Here is an 8,768-nt window from a genome sequence, read left to right on the forward strand (position 1 = left end):
TAGGTAAAATACCTAAGTTGAGGGTAGCGATTGTAGGGCTATTAACTGTCTAATAAAAAGTTGGTCTATAATTTGAATTAGAGCATTTAGCCCTAGTCTACTCAAGATAATGTGCACCTTGACTTATTATATCAGCTTAAGTTAAGGGTGGCTGATGCTTGTGTGTGTGTGTGTGTATATATATATATATAGTGTTATTGTGGTGAAGCATGAATGACCGAGAAAAGGGTAAGTGAGCTAACAAACCAACGGCCTTTGTAGGAAGAATTCAAAGGCAAAAAGAATTAAAGCCTAGTATTTAGTCACTTTTTCCCAAAATTCCTTCCTGACCTAGCCTGATACCTCATTACTAGCCTAGAAAAGATCTTCTTGATCTTGGAACTCTGCTATAAAGCGGCATTGGATTATAAAGGTAGATGAATTTCATAAAATAGATTATGAATTTTGATGGTTAGGAACCTTAAATTCCATATAGATGAAACATTTAGCATAGAAACTCCATTACTGTAGATGTATTAAGCTTGAAAGAACTAGTTAATGGCCAACTGACCTTGGGGGATGATATAGACCTTGAATTAAAGGTACAATTAGTGGGTTTTAATCCCAAAGATATTTGTTTGAAGATAAATGGTTAATTACTCTTATTATTGCTTGATTTTTAGATAACTGGTTATTCTAAGGCATGAACGAAAGGAAGATCATCCTTATTACAACTTGCTTCTTCCAAAAGCTTAACGTCTAGGTGGGCTAGGTTAATGAGTAGATAATTATATTAATTCATTTCATAATGTAGAATTAATGGAAAAAATATGTCTGGGAAATGAAGTTGAGGTGAAAAAATATATGTAAACTTGCTTTAATCCCTAAAAATTAGTTTCTTGATTGATTATGTGTTACTTCCATAATACTATGTGTTATGCGCTTAGAAAAAAATTATTTATCGATAAAGTGTGCAAGTGTGATGTCATTAAGTTATTTTAGTGATGAATTTAGCTGAATTACAAAGGTATTACATTTTATGTATTGTGCAATAATGTAATGAGGAGAACTATACTAGAGTCGAATATTGAAAAATAGGATAATATCTAAGGGATTGATGATTTAAATTATTGTGAGAATTATATTATATGGAAATAGCTAGAGATAATAATATGCTTGAATGTTCTAGTTATAGGTGCTGATATTGGACCCAAGATGCAGTATTTAAGGAGGTAGTGGTATTTTAATAATTAATAAGTAATGAAGGTTCCAATGGTAACTTATATGATTAAGTCTTAAATTGTAATTTATTTTATGACATTCTTTCTTTAGTATTGATAAACATACTTTATCTATTGCATGTCCATGAGAGATTAAATTGGTGATTATGATGTTTTATTGAATTGTGCCTATGAGCGACTTGTTTGATAATGATACCTCCTTAAATTGATGTCATAAATGACTTGTGGATGATTAAGATGAATTATTGAAATAATACTCATGAGAGGCCTTAATTGTTGATAAATGAAAGATCTTGATCCATAATGATAATGTCAGCGAAAAGAATGTCTTGAATAAAGACGGTTTGTGATAAACCTTCATATAGGTTGAAAAATTAAAAAATGAATATTTATTAAGAAATAAAAAGTGAAAAGATTGTTAGTAGCAATGTGTCCGATGTTTGGTATTTATACCATATTTATTTCTAAAGAAATGAGTCCGGCATTGAATTTTGGTGTTGCTACCTTATTCTTTTCTCAAGCAATGTGGCTGATGTTAAATTTTGGTATTGCTACCTTACTGATTTCTCAAGTAGTGTGGTGATGTTAAATTCTTATACTGCAGTGAGATGTGATTTGATCAGGTTCCAAAAGTCGACGTGGTGATAATAATACTAAAGAAATTGATAATAAAGTGATCCGTAGTGATGAATCCAATGAATAATCCCAAATAAATGATTCTGAAGTTTTAATAATTAAATTAATTCTTCTTTAAAAGTTTGATAAAGTTTGCTAATGAGACTTGAGTTCTCTGATGTGTTTTGCTGAGATGTGAGTTAACTTCTATTCCCTGCTTGATTGTATCCTTGAGATTGATTATGTGACATGTACTTGGAAAAGTTACACTTTGTACTTACTTGCAATATGTTAGTCAACTTGCTTCATTTATACTTATTGTAATCATAGGTTACCCGATTGACTAGTTATTATTCTTTAACGTTATAAGAAAGTCTTTGATTTTTTACCCGAGAGTTAGTATGAGTTGCTTATAGTCACAGGGTTGATCCTATAGATGTGGATAGTGGAAAAGGTAATGCGAATAAAGTGATGACAATGACGGTTTAGTGTTTGGTTGTAGTGAATGGTGTGAATTAATGAGGATAGACTATGTAGTAGTGAATATAATCTCGTTAATAGAATCAGAGAATTGTAAATTGTGTAGGCAAGGTATTATAATGATATTATAGTCTTAGTTTAATTATATTCCAAATAAGATGTCGGACTTCTTTTCTTTGATTCTATTTTATGATTATGTGAAGTAACACTGATCGGCCGATGATGCCTACACGTATGTGTATTTGTACTGAACATACTGTTCTACATTCCTTTTTGGGGTGTAGAATGGATGAAGGTAAGTTTTCAGTTACTATATGGATGACAATATTTGACACTAACTTATGCACTTACTTCCTGATAGATGTTAGAGTCTTTTGTGTTATTCATTTTATCATCAGTATTTTTTATAATAGGTAGATCTTTGACATGTCTGACCAAGTTTTGGGGTAGTGAAGGAGAGTTATAATAAGTTTGTAAAAAAGTGTATTTATTGGTATGTAATTTACTTTGTTATGTTTTACTGAATATTCCCTTAAAAATGAAAGCCTTCCGCATATTTTTAGTTGGGTAACCAAGGTTCCTCTAGCTGCTTAAAATAGCGTAGGTGCCCATGCGATCAATTAGTTTGGATCTTGACAATGATCTGGTGTCATCAGTATTTGCCTAGATTGTACTAGATGTTCTTGAGACAATGTTTTGTTTGTACCAACCAAACACCAGAAAATAAGTAAGAAAACAACTTATTTTCAAAGAATATATTTTCTAGGAAATTATTTTCCTCCATACCAAACACATACTTCATCTAAAATAAGTCATAGATCTGTTTCTGGCTATAAAATACTCTCCATTCACTTTTATTTATTTATTTTAGACTTTACACACACTTCAGAAAACAATAACTAATGTGTATTTTACCAAATTATTCATACTAATAGATGTAAAATTTTATAGGGTAACATGAAGTTTTTTGTATAATTTTATTAACTGACATGATATATATGTGCAACGAACATACACTAAACTAGTAATAATATTAATAATTACTAACCTACACATCCCTTGCCTCCAATTACCCCTAGTGATAAGAATTAATTTAAAATTCTAATTGAAAATCAGTTGTTTGGCTGGGTGTGAGCATTCCTTTTTTATAACATATCCTCCTCCTTAATAGCAACTAAATGTTTTGCTCTTCTATTTTTATTTATTTATTTTTATATTAATAATTATCCAATCTATATCCTGATCTTCTTATAACAAACTGATATGATATTTGAATTTAAATTTAAATGAAATTTGAGTTGAAATGTATTTCTAACTTAACCTCTTGTACAAACACACAAGCTCCTACAATAATATATAATATTTAGCTTTCTCTCTCTCTCTCTCTATACAAACACACACACACATACTTACACGCATACACACTCTCCTACAATGATACATAATATTAAACTTTTGGTCTCCTTCTTTGTTATTATTCATTAGATTTTTTCCTGAATTTATTTATTGCACTCTTCATACTCTTTTTTTTTTTTATAGAAATTTAACATTTTTATTTTTTTATGCAGATGACTAATGGTGCTGTTACATACTAATTCTTTTTCACTATATCTAAGCTTGAATACAAGTAATTAATATTTTTCTGTTCGTTTGATTTGTGATAAAAATAAATTTTATCGTGTAAATAAAAAATAAAATCGCCTTTAATTTAGAAGTTAAGTTGACTCTTTCTAAGTACTAACTTTACCAAATAACAAATATATTTCAATTATTAAAATTTATTTTTCTATCGGTGGATGTTGGTTGCTTTGTATTGCTTTACATGTGATTGATGGGAATAAGCTACACACCTAAAAAATCAATTATAAATTAAGAAACTTAATTAATAATTCATAAATTTTCAACTACAAATTATTCATTTGAACCAAAAGGAATTATAGACTTAAAAATTGAACTTAAGAGGCATCATAGATAGATATAGAAATAAGACAACCCCATATTATTATATTTTTAATCATTAATTAAAAAATAAAATAAAGATAAAATCAATGCATAATTGTCCAAGCTCTTGCCGATATCCACTTCCACAAGCTACCCTTTAACCATTTAATAGTATCCTGTTCTTTTTCAAGTGAAATAAAAACATAAATATCATAGTGAAAATGAAGGATAGCCTTCGGTAAAATCGCATGAAATAAAATATATGAACTTCTATAGAAATAAAAACGAAATGAATACATTAATGTCTCTGTATGTACTTCCATAAGCCTAAAAAAATCAATTATAAATTAGGAAACTTAATTAATAATTAGGAAATTTCCAACTACAAAGTTATTCATTTAACCAAAAGAAATTATTGACTTAAAAATTGAACTTAAGAGGAGGCATCATATATAGATATAGAAATAAGATGATACACATATTATTATATTTTTAATCATTAGTTGAAAATAAAAAAAAGCGGAAATCAAATGTTCGAGCTCTTGCCGATATCCACTTCCACAAGTCTTTCACCATTTAGGAGCATCTTCTTCTTTTTTAAGTGAAATGAAAAATAAACATCATAGTGAAAAGGGAAGAATAACCTTGGTTTAAATCGCATGAAATAAAACATATGATATTCTATAGAAAGAAATAACAGAATGAATACATAACTGTCTTGATACCTACTTCTACAAGCCTATCACCATTCAAAAGTCTTCTTCTTCTTTTCAAAACAAACAAAAGCATGAATATAATAGTGAAAATGAAGGATGACCTTGGATAGCATCTCATGAAACAAAAAATATGAATTTTTATATATATATAAAAAAAAGGAATACCATAAGGTATCATTAACTTTTGTATTAAATATTTAGGGGTTATAAATATACAATCATAAATAGCTTGAGAGTTACAAATATTATTAGTAGAAATTAAATAGATGAGTTACCTCAAACATTTTTTTTGTCTTTTATTACATCATAAATAGAGGTTACATGTGCTGACTTTTGATTTTTCTTTAAACACACAAATATTTAAAATAAGGTGAAAACTCAATAAATATAAAAAAAATATAAAAAAGATAAATAGGTTGGAAGGCCTCTAAAGCATGCCACATATGATTGGCTATTGGTCTTCTTTATATATATATATATATATTTTTTCAAAAATAAATGCTCATATTATTTTGTGTGTTTCTATTTTATCTGATGTTTTAATTATTTAATATGATGTTGCGAGATTTTTTTACATATTTTAGGATTAACAAAAAAATGTGTTAAATTCAAAACACCAATAAATTTGATGTTATTCACAAACATAAATTTCAGTAAGAGATAAGTTGTGACATCTTATTTGTCGTAAGTGCAAAAATAACTAAAATGATACTCTATATTGCAAATATGATGCATTATTTGCTAGTTCTTGGTTAATATATGCAAATTACAAATGAAGATGTTTTTTTCTTAAAATTGTATTTGTTAATTTGATAGTACCTATACAATTTAATTAGTTTTATTTAATTTTGAGAAACGTATGATTATCTTATCTTTTATTGTTTTCATGCACTAGTAGTTTAACCTATATACCACATTATAATGATCCTCACAGTTATTTTTCTTATTTTCATATATTCTCAGTGTCTAGAGCTTTCCTATAACTGTCCCAAGTTATTTATGAATTGCTTGGACTCACAGTTCAGTTTTTGGGCTGTTTGTTTGAGATTTTAGTGATACCAAATACATTTTGAATATTTAATATAAATTAACATTTGATATGAATATAGTTTATTATCCTTCTAAAATGTTTTTTAAAACTTTTATAGGATTTTTTTGTTATGGTATATCTATATTACTTTAAATAGTTTTATAACTTGTTAACATTTTAAGCAAAGATGGTGAATCTTCATATATTAAAATAATATTATTACATAATAGAGTTTTTATTAGAAATAATTTTTATTAATTATTATATATTCAAAATATCATATTTATTTTACCACGAACCTATGTAATACCCGAATATATACAAAGTGGATAAATGAATTTCTTTTGGATATCTCACTCCATGTAAAGGTGGAGGAGTGACCATTAAACACCATAGTTAAGAGTTGGCATGACCATAATTTGGCTTTATGTTGCCATTACAAAGTTAGGCAGATTCCTATTATCCTGGTACATATATATCCCTATATATATAAGTGTTTGCTTTCAATTTTACCTTTTGCTTTTAAGAAAACAATCTGATGATTAATTCTTTATCAACTATGCACCTTATACGTATTAATATAATGCATACAAACTATACTTATACAAGTAAATAATGTACGTGATAGGAAAAAGTTTGATAATACATTTAATCTAAGAAAAGAAAGTAAATTATTTGCATCAAGTTATTCAAGACTGTTCGAAGGTTTTTTGGAGAGGTTTTTAACTTTAGCATCTAGATAATCTAGACTTACCCAATCTTTAGATTTAACTTATTTATGGTAATTGTGTGCTATTATGCTAGTTTTGAATAGTTGGTTGTAGTTTGCATATTATTTGATATCTATATCATGCCTTATTTATCCTGTTAGGACTGTGTTTTAATAAATTTTGATTCCATTATCATTTAGTATGATGTAATATTTATGAGACTAGGATGTGGTATTAAGTTACAAACCTTGGATTCATCATTTTTTAACTAAGTTACATGAATGGTTATTTAAATGTATTTTAATTACAATTTAAGGACAATATGTACTTTGTTTCTATCATGGGATTTAAAATTTGACATCACTTGGCATTGGTTGCGGAATGGTTTTGATTTTAATTTTAAAGTTTGGTATGGTTACTATGAGTTTTGGTTTGAGTCCGCCATCTAGTTATGATGATTTTGGAGTTCTGGTACTGATTACTATTATTTTGGTAGTTTTGGTTCCTCTAAGTTTTAGTTTGAGTCTGGCTTCTGATTATGACTTTTATTGTATATCATGTATGTGTCTACTCGTTACTACCCACTATATCCGATTTGAATCCAACATATGGCCTCTTATAATTATCTACCACTATCAGTTCAATCCTAGTGCACATCTGGAGGGCTACTATGTTTTCATTGGATTGGTTCAGTTATGGATTATTTACATTTTTCTTTAAAATAACCTCTTTTGTATCATATTGTCTTATAGGGGCACGATTGGGTTAATTGTCTTCCTTAGTATGCCTAGCGGGATTTTGGGGGCCCAATTATCTTATGTTTGATTTGCCTTTTAATACTGTTATATTTATCTTTCTGTATCGCTTTTACTTATTTCTGTATCACATTTGTGTAGCTCATGTAGTTGATTACCTTTATATCCCTATTTACTGTTGATTTATACTACATCCTTGTATTTTAGTTATACGTTTCCTGTGTACAGATCAGTCGATCAATGATGCATACTGAGTACTCGTTGGTTTGGCACTCATACTATACTTCTATGTATTTACCCTGATGCAAATTTAAGTACCAGCAACCAGCATTAACGTGATTTCTATTTTTTAATACTGATCCAGAGCAGGGTGAGCTTGTTGTTGCCCAAGGCTGATCCTCCTCTATTTGATCAGTTTAGCCTTTTGTACTTGAGACTCCTTGTATATATTATATATGTTTCAGATTTTGTCTAGTACTCAAGGTATATTTTAGTAGTGGCTCTAGTACCGACCTTACCAAGTCTTGAGAGGGAGTTGTTTGTATATTTTAGTCCTTGTCCTTCTATAATTTTGATAAACTTTATATATGTCCTATTTATTTTTTGCCTACTATTACTATTGCTATCACTATATGTGGTCATTTCTAGTTTTTCCCTTTAGCCCGTTACCTATATTTTTGGGCTATGGCTTGGCGTGGCGCCATCATGACTTAAGTAATTAGGTCATGTCATCTTGGTATCAGAGCCTAGGTTTTAATAGTATTATTGTTACTAGAGCTAATATTTAGTAAAGTCTTATAGATCATCACAGATACGTATGTATCTTATCTTTGGAAGGCTACAAAGCATTTCTATGGAAAACTCGCATTTTCCTGATTTGTTTCCATATGTTAGAGGTAAGTTAGTTTTAATTTTTGTCGGTTTACTCCTTATGTAGATGGCTAGGATGTGAGGTATGGAATCTTAGGGCTAGGACCTGAGCTCACTACTAGAGTCTCAGTTAGGGGTTGAGGTTGACCTAAAGGTCACAGTCAAGATAGAGAAACAACATAGTTTAAGTTTAGGACAAGGATCCATCACCTAATCTTGTCATATGTCTTGAGCTTGAGACATTTCCAGGTATTTGCCACCACTATAATAGGTAGACAGGGGCAGCCTAGGCTCCACCTAATTTTATATGCTTTTCAGTTCTTTGAGATGCATTGGTACAGTTATTGGGGTTAGTTGATGGTCCAACGATTGATGAAGCTCGGCTAGTAGGATAAAATGGTGATGATTTAGGGGCACATCCTGTAGAAGCA

This window comes from Capsicum annuum, unplaced genomic scaffold (genome assembly GCF_002878395.1).
Source record: "Capsicum annuum cultivar UCD-10X-F1 unplaced genomic scaffold, UCD10Xv1.1 ctg2547, whole genome shotgun sequence".
NCBI lineage: Eukaryota > Viridiplantae > Streptophyta > Magnoliopsida > Solanales > Solanaceae > Capsicum > Capsicum annuum.